Source organism: Crinia signifera, chromosome 4 (genome assembly GCF_055691185.1).
Source record: "Crinia signifera chromosome 4, ASM5569118v1, whole genome shotgun sequence".
Lineage (NCBI taxonomy): Eukaryota > Metazoa > Chordata > Amphibia > Anura > Myobatrachidae > Crinia > Crinia signifera.
The window spans coordinates 190,088,207-190,106,367 of NC_139220.1; the positions used below are offsets into that span (position 1 = coordinate 190,088,207).

At 39.6% G+C, this 18,161-nt stretch overlaps 1 long non-coding RNA gene across 1 annotated transcript in view; it reads left to right on the forward strand.

Annotated features, from left to right (window-relative positions):
• Window positions 1-17,484, forward strand: part of LOC146074773 (uncharacterized) — a 38,455-nt gene extending 20,971 nt beyond the window's left edge. Inside the window, exons 3-4 of the long non-coding RNA XR_014473454.1 lie at window positions 7,885-8,021; window positions 14,049-17,484. This is a non-coding gene — a long non-coding RNA (uncharacterized LOC146074773). The remainder of the gene's footprint in view (window positions 1-7,884; window positions 8,022-14,048) is intronic.
• Window positions 17,485-18,161: the final 677 nt, after the last annotated feature.

Genomic DNA, 18,161 nt, shown 5'->3' on the forward strand with positions numbered 1-18,161 from the left:
ATGCAATCTAGCCCATAACGGGTGGAATCATCGCATCATGTATGTGCACCTTTAAACTGGGATAATCTTTTAGCTGTATCTCTATTTTTCCAAGTAGAGTTAACTTGTTGCACTGCCCAAAAAAGTATTCGATGAAACATTCTTTACACTGATGCTTCTGTTTAAAATGTGCTGAGACGTTATGAGTTTTTCTTATATTTTATATATATATATATATATTCTCAGTAAGACATATTTTTAGTTGTCTACTCATCTTGCCTACATAAAGGAGTCCACAGGCACATTCTAATACATAAATTACGTTTGTAGTATAACATGTTAAAAAATCTTTAATTTTATATGTATTATCCTTCACACTAAAATCCTTTAATTTATTGCTTATCTTTATGGACCTGCACATAGGGCATCTAGGCTACTACTTTCTAGTTTATCCTTAAATGATGGAGCTCTACAGTTTATAAAACTTTGGTTATCAGGTAAAATATGTTCTAAAACCAGGGGTGAAATGTAATAGGATGAGAGATACAGAAAGTGAGAGATTTGGTAAGAAATCTCCAGGGGTTTTTTTTAAGCTGCAATCATTTACACTGCAAAACCAGTTTGCTTTTTGCAGTGTAAATGATTGCCGCTTTAAAAAACCTTGAGGTTTCTTACCAAATCTCTCACTTTCTGTATCTCTCATTCTATCACATTTCATCCCAGATCTTTTTTAAAATGTTCCAATTTTCTTAGGAACAGATTTATTTATTTTTACTAAATTACACATAAAAGCCCATTCAATTGATTTTAATTTTATGTTCTTCTCAGAATTGTTTTCTTTCTCTTTTAATAACTCAACTCTATCTATACTTTCTATTTTTCTTTGGCTTGAGTATGATGGTATCTGAGCATCCCTTTAGTTTGAACCGCTGTGCCATTTCCACAATCTTTGTGTTGCAAACTTCTTTATCAGTGCAATTGCACTTTAATCTCATAAATTGCCCATATGGGATTCCCTCTAACCATCTCCAATGATGCAGACTTGTGCTATCAATACAGCTATTGAAATCAATAGACTTCCTATGGGTCTTTGTATTGATTGTTTTACCATCCTTGATATAAACAGTCAGATCTAAAAATAACTATTTTGATTTTGCTAATATTAAATGTTAATTTAATGTTAAAATCATTCTGATTTAAAAGGTTACAAAAATGTCAAGGTTTCTTCGATGATCATCTTCAAACAAACAATATATCATCAATAAAATGTTGCCATGACACCAAGCCTGCCCCCAGCTGCTCTTCCTTCTATATCATCCCCTCTTCCCAAAATTACATAAAGAGGTTGGCTTAGCTGGGGGCAAGCCTGGTGTCCATGGCCGTTCCAATCAGTTAATTATAATAAATACAGTCAAAGTAAAAGTAATTATTATTTACTATAAATTTTATACTTTCCAAAATTAACTCATTAAAAACCTCTGCCATATCCATCTAATTAAAAAAAAAATGAGACAACATTTACACCTACAATATATCTTGCTAAATAATTGTATACAAAGTGGATATATAAGCACTAACTAATATGCATTTGTTGTCCTACTTAAGTGTTGATCTTATTTAAAACATCCTTCATATCTCTAAGGTATGCTTTGGTTGGTTTAACTATTGGTTAGAGGTGAAAGTAAACTACGGCTGATAAGTTTGAGGTTATGCTGTTACTACCTGTTACTATTGGTCTGTCTAGGGATGTAGGGGGATTTAATGCACTTTTGGCAGAACATAAATGATCAATTTTGAGATATCTATAAGATCAGTCAAAATATAAAGTAGTGCTTTAGTGATTGTATCGGTAGGATCTCCCTTCAATTTTTTATAGGTATATCCATTAGTTAATTGATCCTTTATTTCCTTCACATAACCTTCTTTATTTAAAATCACACACACGCACACACACACACACACACCCCTTCCACATTAATCAGCTGGTTTTATTATAATGTTCCTACCATCCTTCAAAGATTTTATCGCTGCAAACTCTTTTTTAGTCAAGTTTGATTTTTCTTAATATTTTTAATGACTTTCTCAGATCACAAACAATCTTACTAAAACAATTCCATTTGTATGGCTTGGGTAAAAAGATGGTTTACAGTAGGTTTAAATTGGAGTTGGTGGGATTTCCATTCTCTTCTCTATCACCTTCTATTTCATCCTTTTTTGCAAAAATCTTTTTGATGGTGATTTTATCACAAATTTCTATATATCTATATATAGGTCGAAAGGATCCAATTGGCTACTCGGAGTGAATTTAAGCCCCTTTTTTTGTATTCTTTCTTTCTCCTGATTTAATTGTCTATCACTTGAATTGAAGATTTTTATTTCCTCAATCATTGGTGCTGGGGGTGTCAGAGAATGTGTTGCTGAGATCTAAGAGGTCAGATTAAACGAAAACTTAAAAAAGTCAAGTGACCAAGTGGCCCCTCAACAGTCTATTCAATTCTGGCAACAAGCTACTCTTCCTCTATTTTATGTCCAAATATTTTAGCAGGCCATGCTGCCTGCCCACCTTTCTCCCATCTCTGGTATTTGAGCCAAAAGTAGGGACAGGCCCCAGAGCAACAGGTCTAGCAACAGAGAGTATCATCCTGGGACGTACTGACAATGTCATAACTGGTTCTGCTCTCCACCATGGTAAGAATGAGCAGAACAGCTATAGGAACGCCACAAAGTGTTACTGCTGGTAAACATGAAATAACTAAGGGTGTATATATCAAATAATCCAAAAGAGTTTGTTAAATAAAATGTTGATCCTTTAATAAAATGGTATCAAAGTAAAACAGTAACATGGGTAAAACTCCCCCTTACAGTAACAGGAAGAGTAAATCTAGTAAAGATGGTGGTCCTCCCCAAGTTCCTGTACATTCTGCTACAATCCCCCACATATATCCCGAATCAATTATTTAAAACAATTGACAGTATCACGTCGTCCTTTATATGGGGTAAGAAGAGGGTGAGAATTAGAATAGCAACTCTAGCAAGAAACAAGAGTCCTTTAAATTATACTATACGGTCTTCCAAATATAGCACTTGAGGGCAGGGGCGGATTTAGGGAGGATGGCGCCCCTAGGCACAACAATAATGTTTACTAAGTAGGACAGTTTATAGGGGCAGTATCTGCATGTCCTATCCATTTACACTCTATTAAGATGGAATATAGTACAGTACAGTGGATATTTTGCAGTTATTGGTACATTTTGGGCTGACAGTACAATCACAGGCATCCAAGTGCCGCCCCCAAACATGTGCCGCCCCTAGGCCGGTGCCTCACGTGCCTAATGGGAAATTCGGCTCTGCTTGAGGGGATGGATAAAACAGGAATGTGAGGTAAATGTAAACGTGGAACAAGAAAAAAAAAGGATACACCCCAAAACAGATCCTATTGGAAAATACGGGAAGAAATATTAAGACCCCAATTATTAAGCAAGTAAAGAAGTGCTGGGAATATGCAAACAAGGTATTGGAACACCAGGGTGTGGATCCAGAAGTGCCAATTTGGGCAATAAAAGGGGGAAAAATAGACAATGGGATAAGGAATAGTGAGATCAAGAGGTGTTGGGAGAGATACGGTATAGTGAACATTGGGCAGGTATATGAGGGAGGGAGTATAAAAACATTTGAACAAATAGCGGGCGAATACCAGGTGGAGAAAAAAAAAATTTCCGATACCTACCACTTAGAGAGGGCCTGAACTCCACATATGGAAGTAGAGATGTTATAATAAAGGAATTCCCAATAAAACAACTATTGGCTAAAGATGGAGATGTGAGAGTATCGACGATCTATAAGATACTGATAAATCAAATTGAAAATACCCAGGTGGAAAAGAATAGGAGGGAATGGGACTTGGTCATTGGGGAAGTAACAGAAGTAGAGTGGAGTAAAGCACTATCATACCCAAGTAGGGCTACCGTCTCAATTAGGTATACACAGGTTATATGTGACGCCGGTCAGACTTAAACAATATGACAAAAGTAAGAGTGATACATGCCCTAAATGTAAAATGGAGAGGGGTACATTTGTACATATGATCTGGCAATGTTGTAGGGTCCTGTAATGGACAATATTATGTATCTGAGCTATCAACCTTGCACCCACCACACAGTGATGCAGAGGATAACCCTAAGCAACAGCCCAAGCCAGTAGAAGGTAATAACACACCAGCTATATACGAAAAATGACACTTAGGAGTTGATTGGCTGGTGCGCTATCACTATATCTCCACTTCATCAGGCTTAATACATCTTCCCCTCTGTTTCCTGTGTTTTGTCGCCCAGGGCTGGTTTAAAGAGTTTGGTGCTGTTTATACATTTTTTTTCCTCTAATTTTTAACTAGTGATGAAATCTTTCATTGTAGTGGGGGAGTACTATTATTGAGTTCAAGAGTAAAAGGGGTGATATGGGTATTACAGTAGTTGTACCACCCGTTATTTATACTTTTTTTAAAGTAAAAACAATCAATTGAAGTGAAGAATGGGCACGTTCATGATTTGCATATCACTGAAACAAATCTCTAAAGTCAGACAGATTGGGGAAACGCATGCATCTGGGGGAAAAAAATCATAGAATCTGTTAAACAATAAACTTTGATTGTTGATGTACCTTAACATAATTTATTATTAATTTATTAACAGTTTCTTATATAGCGCATACATATTCCGCAGCGCTTTACAGAGAATGTTTGAACATTCACATCAGTCCCTGCCCCAGTAGAGCTTACAATCTATATTCCCTACCACATGTACATGCACACACATTCATTTTTTAGGGTTACTTTTGTTGGTAGCCAATTAGCCTACCAGTATATTTTTGGATTGTGGGAGGAAACCGGAGTACCCAGAGGAAACCCACGCAAGTATGGGGAGAATATACAAACTCTGCACAGTTAGAGACATGGTGGGAACTGAACCCATGACCTCAGCACTATGAGGCAGTAATGCTAACCGTTACACCATCCGTACTGCCCAAACATAACAGGATTGGTTAGAGGTTGTAAACATTTTTATGTAGGAAATCACTAGTGCACTTTATAGGTGGTAACATATAGTCATTGAATAGTAATGGGAATAGGGTTGGTGCCATTTTATTGTTTAGGGCAAAATGTTTTCTAACTGTACATTCTTTGGAACTTTGCCCTTATCCTTCCTTTAAAGACTGCACTGTATCTCGATGGCTAAGTATGTACTGCAACCCCTCCCCCCATTTGATATGTCTTCCTAGTTATTAACATGCCTAAGCAGTGATCCACTGCACACTACTATATCAGCATTAGAGCACAGCCTTCTACTAAGCCAGAACCTCTGGTTTTTCAAGTATGTATCAGGCAATGTTCATGTTGTATCACATCAGGTATCAACCGATACAATTACTTTATTCATGGACACTGTGTGATCTGCGCTTACCATATTTCTTTGTGTGTGTACTGGGGCAACACTGCAATATAGGTTATCATGAGTGCCGGTCATCTTCTTTATAAATTTATATATATATATATATATATATATATATATATATATATATATATATATATATATATATATCAACACATCCCTGCAAGCACACAGGGAAGACCAGCACCAGTCTATATACATTTTCAAATATGCAATTTATTGTCCAAACAGGACATCTCAATGCTTTAGTAACCAATTCAGCATATTAAAGTGACACTCAACAGGCTATACTCATCACTACTTGCGTCTCCTCGACGGCCGTTTCGGTGCACTGCACCTTTTTCAAGAGGGGTCAACTTGCTCTTGAAAAAGGTGCTGTGCACCAAAACGTCCGTCGAGGAGACGCAAGTAGTGATGAGTATAGCCTGTTGGGTGTCACTTTCATATACTGAATTGGTTACTGAAGCATTGAGATGTCCTGTTTGGACAATAAATTGCATATTTGAAAATGTATATGGACTGGTGCTGGTCTTCCCTGTGTGCTTGCAGAGATGTGTTGATATTTGAATTTGGACCTGGCACAGTCACTAGAGATACATGAAAAAGTGTTGTGCGATTACATCTATGCCATATATATATATATATATATATATATATACAGATGTGGCCAGGTACATCGTGGTTTACAACGCGCTTTTGAGGGCTCTGACTCGCGAGTTGTAGATTGCGTTATGTCCTGCGTTATGTACCACGCCATGTAATACATAGTTTAACCACTGGGTGACTAATGTTCCACGTTAAGACTACGGTGCCGAATACAGTGATATTGGAGTTGACATTGAGAGTATGAGAAACTGGCCAATCAACATTCTTCCCTTTATAAAATATTTTTTTTTTACAGTACTGTACAGTATCTTCTACAAAACGCAGTCACGCAACTTCACACCACAGATTTTGTCCTTTGCTAAACAGTCAAGCTGCCACGACTTTACACTATATATTTTGTCCTTACTTTACGGACAGAGTTTTTGTATTTTATTCGCAGCAGCAGTTACGTACGGTTATTTATGTAATTGGTACAGAAGCCATGCTAAACTTTGCTATTGCTGGATGACTACTTAAAACATTATTTGAGGACCTGGCTGTCATGTACACGATAGTTATTGCCCATACATACTGCGCTACAGAGAACGTTTTTTTTCGCAACAATAGATTTTGCTCTTCAGGTAAAAGTCCTTGCTACACATGTCCCTGGTTCTCACAGTAGCACTCTGAACCAGGGACATGTGTAGCCTTGAAAAGCTGGAGAAGCAAATTTAATCCCGAAACACGGTCCTCAAAGCAAGGACTTTTACCTGAAGAGCGAAATCTATTGTTGCGAAAAAAAACATTCTCTGTAGCGCAGTATGTATGGGCAATAACTATCGTGTACATGGCAGCCTGCCATTGTGAATTTTTGTTTGTGGAAAAGTCAGAAGGAATTTGCAAAGCACCAAATACTGTAACTATTGATTTAAAAAAAAAAGTACGTTTAAAAAATAAAAATATATTGTACCCAACTGAGGATCGAACCACTGTTACTGTCATAGTGTAGCTGTTCCTCTACCCGCTAGGTCACTGTTACCTTTGATTTTCTTCGCTCCATTGGTGTGTGATATACAGCAATGTCCAATACAAGACATGACCCGCAAAGTACAGTACGTACTGTATGACATGCTCCATATGATACTGTAGGTCCTCAAATAATATTTTAAGTAGTCATCCAGCAATAGCAAAGGTTAGCATGGCTTCTGTACCAATTACATAAATAACCATACGTAACTGCGGCTGCGAATAAAATACAAGAACTCTGTCCGTAAAGTAAGGACAAAATCTGTAGTGTAAAGTCGTATGATACTGTAAGTCCTCAAATAATGTTTTAAGTAGTCATCCAGCAATAGCAAAGGTTAGCATGGCTTCTGTACCAATTACATAAATAACTGTACGTAACTGCTGCTGCGAATAAAACACAAGAACTCTGTCTGTAAAGTAAGGACAAAATCTGTAGTGTAAAGTCGTGGCAGCCTGACTGTTTTGTAGAAGAGATTTTTTACGCATGCGCTGTACTGTTTGGGAAAAGTGACATCTGGTGGTCAATGAGTGTAATTGCAGGTTACATTTACAAGATTACGTTACATTTATAATGCGATCTATAACGGGACTATAGCGCAAGGAGCAGGCGTGATTCATGCACGATTTGCATAGCGCACGTTATGCGCAATGCAGCCACGATGTACTTGGCCACATCTGTATATATATATATATATATATATATATATATATATATATATATATATATATATATATATATACACACACACACACACACTGTATAGATTTAGTAACTCTCAAGATTTCCTTTTACCTGTACATTTCTTACCTTCATTAGTCATCCTTTCTGCTTTGTCTCTCCATCAAACAGCCAATTTCCTCCTGAAAAACATAACCTGTCAGTATCTACCAAGCATAGTCTGACAGTTCCGTGGTCTGCTGTGGTTATGGAACCAGCCAGAGCAGCAGAGGTTTCCCAGACATTTTGCTTCACAAATATTATATAAGGTAAATTCTACTTTCTATCATTTTAAATGTGTACTGCAGATGTGAGTGTGGATTATTAGATAGACAGTGTCTAGATAGGTCAACACCAAAGGTCGACATTCAATAGGTCAACAGTCAAAAAGTTGACTGGGTCAAAAGGTTGTCATGAAAAAGGCCAACACATTAAAATGTAGACATGTACTTTAAAAAAATATGTTGATGTCGACATCTGTCAACATGAGCCCCCAATTAGTGTAATGTGTGCCCCGCATACTTCGGGCCTGGTGGTTTGCTTTGCGCGGCACAATTTACCGCTCTCAGTTGTATTCCATGTGAATGGTAAAGTATTAAAAAGTGAATTTTTTTTTTTTAATTCTCATGTTGACCTATTCATGTTTCTACCTTTTCCATATCGACATTTGGACCATGTCAAGGTATTGCATGTCGACCTTTTCATGTGAACCTTTTGTATGTCGACCTTTTGGTATTGACCTATTGACTGTCTATCTAGACACTACGGGGGAAATTTACTAAGAATACGAATACAATTTTTCAAATTCGCATTCTTAAAAAGAATGAATAGGAATGCATACGGCTATTTTAGTCGTATGCAAATTCGTATTCCTGAGGGGAATTTACAAAGCAGTCAAATACAACTGCTTTGTAATCCCCGATGGTGTATTCATTCGTATTCATTCGTATTAGTGGCCGTATATACGACCGCTAATACAAATTCGTATAGGCAGTCTGCACGGATTAGTCAGATCCGTGCAGACTGCAGTGTGTAAAAAAAAAAGAAAAATAAATAAATAAAACAGTGCAGGGTCCCTAGGGCTGGGTCTGGTTCCCAAAATATGGGGAACAAAATTAATAGGTGTCCCCCGTATTTTAAGATCCAGCCCCATGCCCAACCAGCCAGCACGGTAATGTCACAGCCGGGGGACACTTATTATATAAGGTCCCACAGCCAAAACATTAACCCTATCAACCAGTCAGCCTGAGCAGGGGTACTGGGGGAGTGAGGACCCCCCCCCAACAAAGGATTCCAAACACCCCCCCCCCCCCCCCCCCCTCCGAACTAACCTGCCCAGACTGAAGCCTGGTGCTGTACCCGGTACCCCTGGGCTGTGGGTACCGGGCTGATTAAAGTGTAAAAAATAGACAAACCCATTGGGTTTTGCTGTGGAACTATGAGTCCCAGAAAGCCTGGAAGGCATACTGGGACTTGGAGAACCACAAGTCCCAGCATGCAGCCCATTAATGGGCTTGCTGGGACTCTTAGTTCCACAGCAAAACCAATAGTTAAATGAAAGCACACTGACACATAAGAAAAATAAAACTTTAATACACACAAAGCCTATACATAATGATACTTACCTATCTTGAGCCCGTAGGTAGGTCCCTGTCCATCGGTTCCTGGGTCTGGTGTCGTGGGGCTGGGTCCAGTGTCCGAAGAAATGCATAGGGGACCTGTGGAAGAAAATTATAATCACGGGGCTCCTCTGGCATAGATCACGTCTTCTTCTTGCCTGCAGTAGTCCATCGTACTTGGCAAAATAAAAACGAACTCCCAGCACCATCGCGAACAGTGACAAGCGATTAATGTTTACATTCAGCGCTTCTCACTCCGAATGCCACTATTAGCCTCCTAGCCACTGAGTTGCCAAGTACGGTGGACTACTGCAGGAAAGAAGAGGACATGATCTACGCTGGAGGAGCCCCGTGATATTAATTTCCTTCCACAGGTCCCCTATGGATTTCTTCGGACACGCATCCGGACCCCAGGACACCAGACCCCAAGACATTGGACCTGGGGACCGATGAACGGGGACCTACTTATGGGCTCAAGATAGGTATCAGTGTGTATGGGCTCTGTGTGTATTAAAGTTTTATTTTTCTTATGTGTCAGTGTGCTTTAATTTAACTATTGGTTTTCATGTGGAGCTAAGAGTCCCAGCAAGCCCATTAATGGGCCGCATGCTGGGACTTGTGGTTCTCCAAGTCCCAGTATGCATTCCAGGTTTGCTAGGACTCATAGTTCCACAGCAAAACCCAATGGGTTTATCTATTTTTTACACTTTAATCAACCTGGTACCCACAGCCCAGGAGTACTGGGGACAGCACCAGGCTTCAGCCTGGGCAGGTAAGTTCTGGAGGGGGGGGATCCCCTTAGTTGGGGGGGTCCCCACTCCCCCAGGACCCCTGCCCAGGCTGACTGGTCGGTATTATTGTTTTGGCCGCGGGACCTTATATAATAAGTGTCCCCTGGCTGTGACATTACCCTGCTGGCTGGTTGGGCCTGGGGCTGGTTCTTAAAATACGGGGGACCCCTATTCATATTGTCCCCCATATTTTGGGAACCAGACCCGGCTCTGGGGCCTGGGGCTTGTTTTAAGACACAATACGCCAATTTTCCCCTGATTTTTTTAAAACCAGCCCCAGCTCTTTGAGCCTGGTACTTGTTATAGCCGTGGGGGGGGGCACCATTTTTTTTTTCTGACCGTGCAGGCTTCTGCCAAATATCCCAGTCAAATGAAGTGTATTTTCCTGTCGTATTTGGCCGGCAAGTACAGGCGTTTACTGCTAATTAGCGACCGCTTAGTAAATTAGGAATCACCATTCTTTTCACTGTGATTCCTATTCGTATTTTCCAATGGCGTATACATTAGTATTTGTAAATACAAATCCGAATGTGCCATAAATACGAATACGAATATGTGTATTTTTGGCATAGTAAATGCCAAAAATACGAATACGCCTAAAAAAATTGTATTTTACTATACAAATACAATTTTTTTAGGCGTATTTGCCTCAGTAAATTTCCCCCTAGATCTATCAACCAGAACCATGCAAATTTATTATATTTGAATCTTCATGGCTATTCTCTTCTTCAGATATTACTCTGGTATAATCGGGGTGGATTTAAGGGTGAGGGCACTCCTAGGCACATCAGTAATGGCCACACCCCTCCTCCCCATTGCCTAATTTTATTTCATGTGCATTGATTTGTCATAAGCCCTCATTTGATGATAGCCAATTTAATACAATAATAAAAAAGGCACTAAGAAATTTTTATTATTTTACCATATGTATAAATATTTACTAAACAGGGGCAGTATGTGCATGTCTCCTTTCAAGATTGCATATGGTACAGTACAATGGGCCTTATTCAGATCTGAGCTCAGTACAAATTTGTTTGGAAAATGGGCAAAACCATGTGCACTGCAGGTGGGGCAGATGTAACCTGTGCATAGAGAGTTAAATTTGGGTGGGGTGTGCTGAAACTGAAATCTAAGTTGCAGTGCAAAAATAATGTAACCAGTATTTACCCTGCACAGAAACAAAATAACTCACACAAATCTAACTCTCTCTATACATGTTACATCTGCCCCACCTGCAGTGCACATGGTTTTGCCCATTTTCCGAACAAATTTGTACTGAGCTCAGATCTGAATAAGGCCCAATATCTTGTCACTGGGTACATTTTCAGCTGACAGAACCAACACAAGCATCCAGGTGTATTGCCCCTAAACACATCCCTAATGGCATATCCACCACTGTGTATAATACTATCAAAAAGATGTACTGAATCATGTGGCTGTTAAGTTAAAGGACAGTATGGGGGAAATTTACTAAAGGAAATTTGTACAAAATAGGTGTATTTGTATCCAGAAATACACTTATTTTTGACATTTACTATCCCGAAAATACGGCAATTCGTATTCGTATTGATAGCACATCAATACGAATTCGAATTGCCGTATTTTCGGGATAGTAAATGTCAAAAATAAGTGTATTTCTGGATACAAATACACCAATTTTTTTACAAATTTTCTCTGTTTTTAAAGGTTCTCAGTATTTATCATTTTCTGAATAGTACATTGTCACCAGCGAATGGCCATCCCCGGAGCTCTCATGCCATAGCTGTCCCTCTCAAATCATGGTAAACTAGTTAGGGCATATCTATCAAGGACAGTGGTAGTAGAAGTACCATCCTATGCTATTACCATCTCAGAATCATGATAAGAGATAGGGTACCAAGATAAAAATGGTTTACTTTTCAAATAAAATAGATTTTTTTTTTTCTATTTATTTTCCTTAGGTTCAAACATTTTGGTTTTATTATGTTTTATTCTTCAAATCTTCCCCTGGAATCCCAACACTTACAGGTGCAGTGTGCATGTGTTACCTGGCACTGCCAGCTCACATATGCTGAATGGGACCCAGCTTTAAACTCTATTGTAGGTACAGTCCAGGTATACTATAAAGGCACATCTTCAGTTTCTAATGTTTCTAATGTTTCATCCACCCTGGTGGTATTCTGAGAATATGAATGTTAACATTCCCATTGACAAGTGACTCACATTCTAGAATACACAGAGTAAACATTACATTACACATATAAGACAAGCTTCTAGATTTATTAACTGTAGGGCAACAATGACATTACAGTGTTGTGTTTTTATTTATATATATATATATATGGATAGCAGTTGTGAGTTGGCGCCCTTTTTTATGCCTTTAAGTACTGGGTCTCTATTAGCCTTTGATGAATAATAACGTGGATAAGAGTAAAGTCCAAAACTTTGAAAATATTTATTAAAAGGTCTTTAAAACCACTTAGTAGTGGTGAATATTCCAGATCATAAAAAGTTTTTCACATTAGCAAACAGATGTTCCCAACGCGTTTCGTCCCTGCAAGGGACTTCATCAGGGGTTTGCGAACTTATTAGAAACAATTTCCCCGAATCTCGTATGTGGGATAAAACACCAACCAGGAATGGATAGATACACTCTTATTGGAAAGCTCTCATCCAGTGGTCAATATTGGATCAAGAACTCGTAGTTTCTTGTAAAGGTTATATCGGTGAATTTGCAGCCTGGTAGCTTTAAGGGTTTGGGTGGTTGGAGAGTTCCTCCTATATGATTATCTCCAGTATGGAATTGGTTGAACAATAAAATCAATTATAACCCGCATACAAATTGCAGTTTTTTGTTCCGCAAATGGTTCTCACTGTCCTTTTGGAGGTGTGTACCGGTGAAAGGCCTTTCACCGGTACACACCTCCAAAAGGACAGTGAGAACCATTTGCGGAACAAAAAACTGCAATTTGTATGCGGGTTATAATTGATTTTATTGTTCAACCAATTCCATACTGGAGATAATCATATAGGAGGAACTCTCCAACCACCCAAACCCTTAAAGCTACCAGGCTGCAAATTCACCGATATAACCTTTACAAGAAACTACGAGTTCTTGATCCAATATTGACCACTGGATGAGAGCTTTCCAATAAGAGTGTATCTATCCATTCCTGGTTGGTGTTTTATCCCACATACGAGATTCGGGGAAATTGTTTCTAATAAGTTCGCAAACCCCTGATGAAGTCCCTTGCAGGGACGAAACGCGTTGGGAACATCTGTTTGCTAATGTGAAAAACTTTTTATGATCTGGAATATTCACCACTACTAAGTGGTTTTAAAGACCTTTTAATAAATATTTTCAAAGTTTTGGACTTTACTCTTATCCACGTTATTATTCATCAAAGGCTAATAGAGACCCAGTACTTAAAGGCATAAAAAAGGGCGCCAACTCACAACTGCTATCCATATTCTTCTTTCCCCCATCCAACAGGGGTTCTTGTGAGTACGGCAGCCAGAGTATAATATCAAACAAATAAGTGGCGCGAAACAAGAGTCTGTTCTCTATATATATATATATATATATATATATATATATATATATATATATATATATATATATATATACATATATAGAGATGTGCAGGTTCGGATTTACTCGGATTTACCCGGAACTCAAAACGGGATCGTATTGGCTATCAGCTGTCACACGTTTTGAATCCAAATCATGTGACAGCCGATAGCCAATAAGATCCCGTTTTGAGTTCCGGGTAAATCCGAGTAAATCCGAACCCGCACATCTCTAATATATATACTATGAAGCATATTAATTTGTGAGTTATTTAACTACACAACTCTACACAATATTTCCTCCAGATCCTCACATGTGGAAATACTTTCTTTACAGGTGTGTGGATCGGAATCTCAGCCATCTTTGCACCTGGCAGCTTGTCTCTGTCTCTTTCAAAGCTTTTTGCGGTCTGGGCTTGCTGTTCTTAATCACAGTAGCCAGGAAGCCCTTATCCCAAAAAGAATTTGCGAGGGAGAATTCTCTACAATTCAGACAACATTGGCAGGTACAGTATTACAGTGTTGTTTCATCTGGTTCTAACTAGGGATGGTCATCAACCACTGATGATTCAAAATCATCCATGGTCTATGCCCATTGTTGAATACTTTTACCATCGATGGGAATGAACCAGATGGTTCCCTGCCATCAATGACACAAAAACGTAATTTTAACTTTCTTCAAGGTGCCAGGACACCCTGATGCACCAGATAAGCCACACTAACCGGCTCTGGTTGACCCACAGCCCAGTGCACAGTAAAGCAGCGGTGACTATCTGTAGGTGAAACCATTAATGGTTGCTTTGCAGATGGTTTCACACCATCGATGTTAACCATCAAAGGTATCATTGATTGTGACAATCGATGGTTACTCAACCTGTGGCCATCCTTAACTTGTATCTACAACAAATTGAAGATAAAGAAAATGCACTCATGCGCTCATTAAGACCTGGGACCAGATGAAATATCCTCTGAACTCTGAGGTTTGTTTTAAAGGGGCAATCCACCACAACGATGGTTTTACCTTGAAAATTATTGCCAAATCTGGTCCCTGACCCTTATCTTTTTTATGGAGTTCCCCATTTTTTTGAGAAGACATCTTTTTTTTTTATTATAATTGCTTAACGATGTTAATTGAGTGTTCTGATAAAAAAAATACAGTGTGATGCTCTATTCGAATGTTACAGATGAGGTATATGGGTGAAATGTAATAGGGTGAGAGATTTGGTAAGAAATCTCCATTTTTTTAAAGCGACAATCCTTTACACTGCAGAAACAAACTGGTATTGCAGTGCAAATGATTGCCACTTTAAAAATACTGGAGATTTCTTACCAAATCTCACTTTCTGATTCTCTCATCCTATTACATTTTACCCATCGTATTTTCCTCCAACTTGAAAATGGGGTTACAGTAGATGCAAAAGCAATGTACAATATTACTATAAACAAAGTAAGCTGCATACATTCTAAATTGAACAGATTTAAAATAAGCACTTTTCATCCGTTTTTATTCCCGATCCACCATAATCGGGTGAAAACAGCCCAAATTGTATAACTGTATGGGTACCTTTAGTGCATAGGAAATTGATTATATCTATGAGTGCACTGAGAGTAGTCACACGCCGGGCCATTTGCTCAATGGGTGGGTGGGAAATGGGTCGGCATAGGGAGGAATCAGGGGAACGTCCAGAGTTTTATGGTGGTGCCTATAAAACTACTGAGTGTACCCCTGCAGAGGCAAGTCTGTTGATGCCTGCTTGGGGTGTGCAGCTGACGTCAGCGCCCGCCCCCCTTTCCAGGATAAAAGTAACGCGACCATCGGATGATTTTTTTCCTCCATGCAACCGCATGCAAATAGATGTGTAAGCGTACAAATCCACTTGCATGCTAGTGAACAGATTCAGGCGGGGGAGGCAAGTGTACAGCGGGGCGGCGGGCAGCCTAACGCAGAGGTCTGCATTAATCTGCATTTAATATAATCTGCATTTATAATAATCTGCATTTATAATAATAGTGCACCACCAAGGAGTTCTATTTTAATCCACCACTTGTGAATCACCGTTTGAGTACTGCTATTCAGCACCATGGTGCAAGAACAATATGTTTTAATAATTGAGTATTGCTTACATCTCTTTTGATTGTTGTTCCTTAATAATAACATTGTATACTGTCCTGTGCTAAATAACCTCTCTTTTTGTTCTAAGATATATGTTTACAGAGCCAGCTGAGTGTGATGGCTTATTTCCTGAATATTCTTCTTTCTTCTGATGCCCAGAGCTTAGGCCAAGACTTGACCACTCTGGTTTTAGCTTGGCCTGTTTCTGGACTTACTTGGGTTACTGGGGGGTGGGGAGGTACCATCAGGCCGCCAGCGAGATATTTATTTTTCACCAACATGTAGGTGCTTGTATATAGTAACAAAATTCTTCACCCTGTATCATTATTAAGGTTGGGGACATGCAGCTACAGATCATTGCCCCTATGCCCTCCCTGGTAGTGATAAATATCTCACAAGAAACACGCAGCAGCATCAGGACCAGTGCTATTTTTCAGCAGGAACCAGCAGGAACTCAGTTCCTGAACCTCTAATTACATATGACATCATCAGGAACTACAAATGTACTTTCCATAAGATAAGTTTTATTTTAAAGTCACATGTAAGTGCCTTTGTTTCTAAATGCAATATACACATCTATCTCTCCCTCCCTCTCTTTATTATATATATTATTTTTTATTTAATTGATCCAACCCCAGACCTGGAGTTCCTGCACCTATTTTTCCAGAAAAATAGTACTGATCAGGACTATGGGAACTGTGGCTATATTGTCATTACTCTGGGTGTACTCTCTACAGTATGTCATACTGGAGCATATGTTTGGTAACAGGGCACTACTGGGTGGCAGAACCACAACAACCATGGTCTTAGGTTCTCTAAAAGGTAATTACCCTCTTCAGTTGCCTAATCAAGCCCTTCAAGGCCTCCTCCATATAAATCCTCAACACTGAGCACTGCATAATACAGACCAGGAGCCAAGTCCAATGGTGTGCTGGTGGTCAGATAAGACAGAGGCTGTTGTGCATTCTTCTAATGTCAATGGTGTACCTGCACTCCACTGCTTTCTCTGGCTGCTTGATCCACACTCAATATTTGTCCTTGGAGTCTAAAGGCACAATCACAGAAGCTCCCCCGTGCTTGATATTCAGCTGCCAGCCATTGGACAGACTGGAACACATAGAGCTGTTGTAACCAATATAAACTAGGGTCTGATTCATGTTTGAAAGCAAAGTAAAAAAAGCAAGCAACTCAGCAAAACTCAGCAAAACTATGTTGTACTGTAGGTGTAATGTGCAGATATAGTTAGATTTAGGTGGGGTGTGTTTAAATTGACATTTAAAATGTAGTGTAAAAATAGAGCTGTCTAATATTTAAATTAAGAGGAAAGCCCAGAAACAGAGCAATGTGTCCCTCCTGGAGAGGGTCATGTTGGGAGGTATGCTACTACTATTACTGCTGCTACTACTACTACTACTATACTAAATGGAGTGCATACCTGATGCCAGGGCTGCCACTAGGAATTTTGGGGCTCGTGGCTGATTTCCAGTCCGCCCCCCCCTGGCTGCTGTCAGTGCGCTCCCACTCCCCTCATCTCCCCACCTCCCTCCCTTGAGTTACTGCCAGACTCAGCAGGTCCCGAAGCACATGCTTCTTCAATGCAGGGTGCTGGCGGTCATTTAAAATGCAGCATCGGCTGGTGAGCCAATCAGAGCTTGTGTACCAGCAGCTGCTCTGATTGGCTAAAGGTACACAAGCTCTAATTAGCTCAAAAGCTGGTGCATCATGTTAATTGCCTGCCAGCATCCTGCATTGAAGAAGCCTGTGCTTTGGGACCTGCTGAGTGAGGACCAAGCGCAGCGCAGGCAGCATTCAGTGGAGGGTTGCTGTGGGCAAAATGAGCTGCCCGGACCCTTCCAAAGGTCGGGCCTGGGCCAGCTCTACCCACAGCACCCCCCTGTTGGTGGCCCTGCCCGAGGCAATACATTTAACGTAAATGCATCCAGTACTAAATCCCACACACAAGAACCACCTTTGTTCCTTGTGAGTGCAGGCTTCTTTTACAATTTCTTTACAATTTCAAGAAGTGCTGTTTTGAAGTGTGGAAGATGTCTCCCCAGAAGAGCACGCAGAATATAAAAGCCTTTTTAGGTGTACACCTTTTGCTTACTTTTTATTACTATACAGTGTTCATAAAAAGATAGTGAAATAACAATTCTATCGTAAGACAGGGTGGCGCTCACTTTGCAGGGATACTGGTGTGTCTATAAGATGCTGGTCTCCAGAGAGGGGGCCACCCTCAATGCATAGACATATGAATGCAAAAGGGTGGGCAGACCTACACTTAGGACCAGATGTATCACACTTCAAAAGTGATAAAATGGAGAGTGATAACCAGCC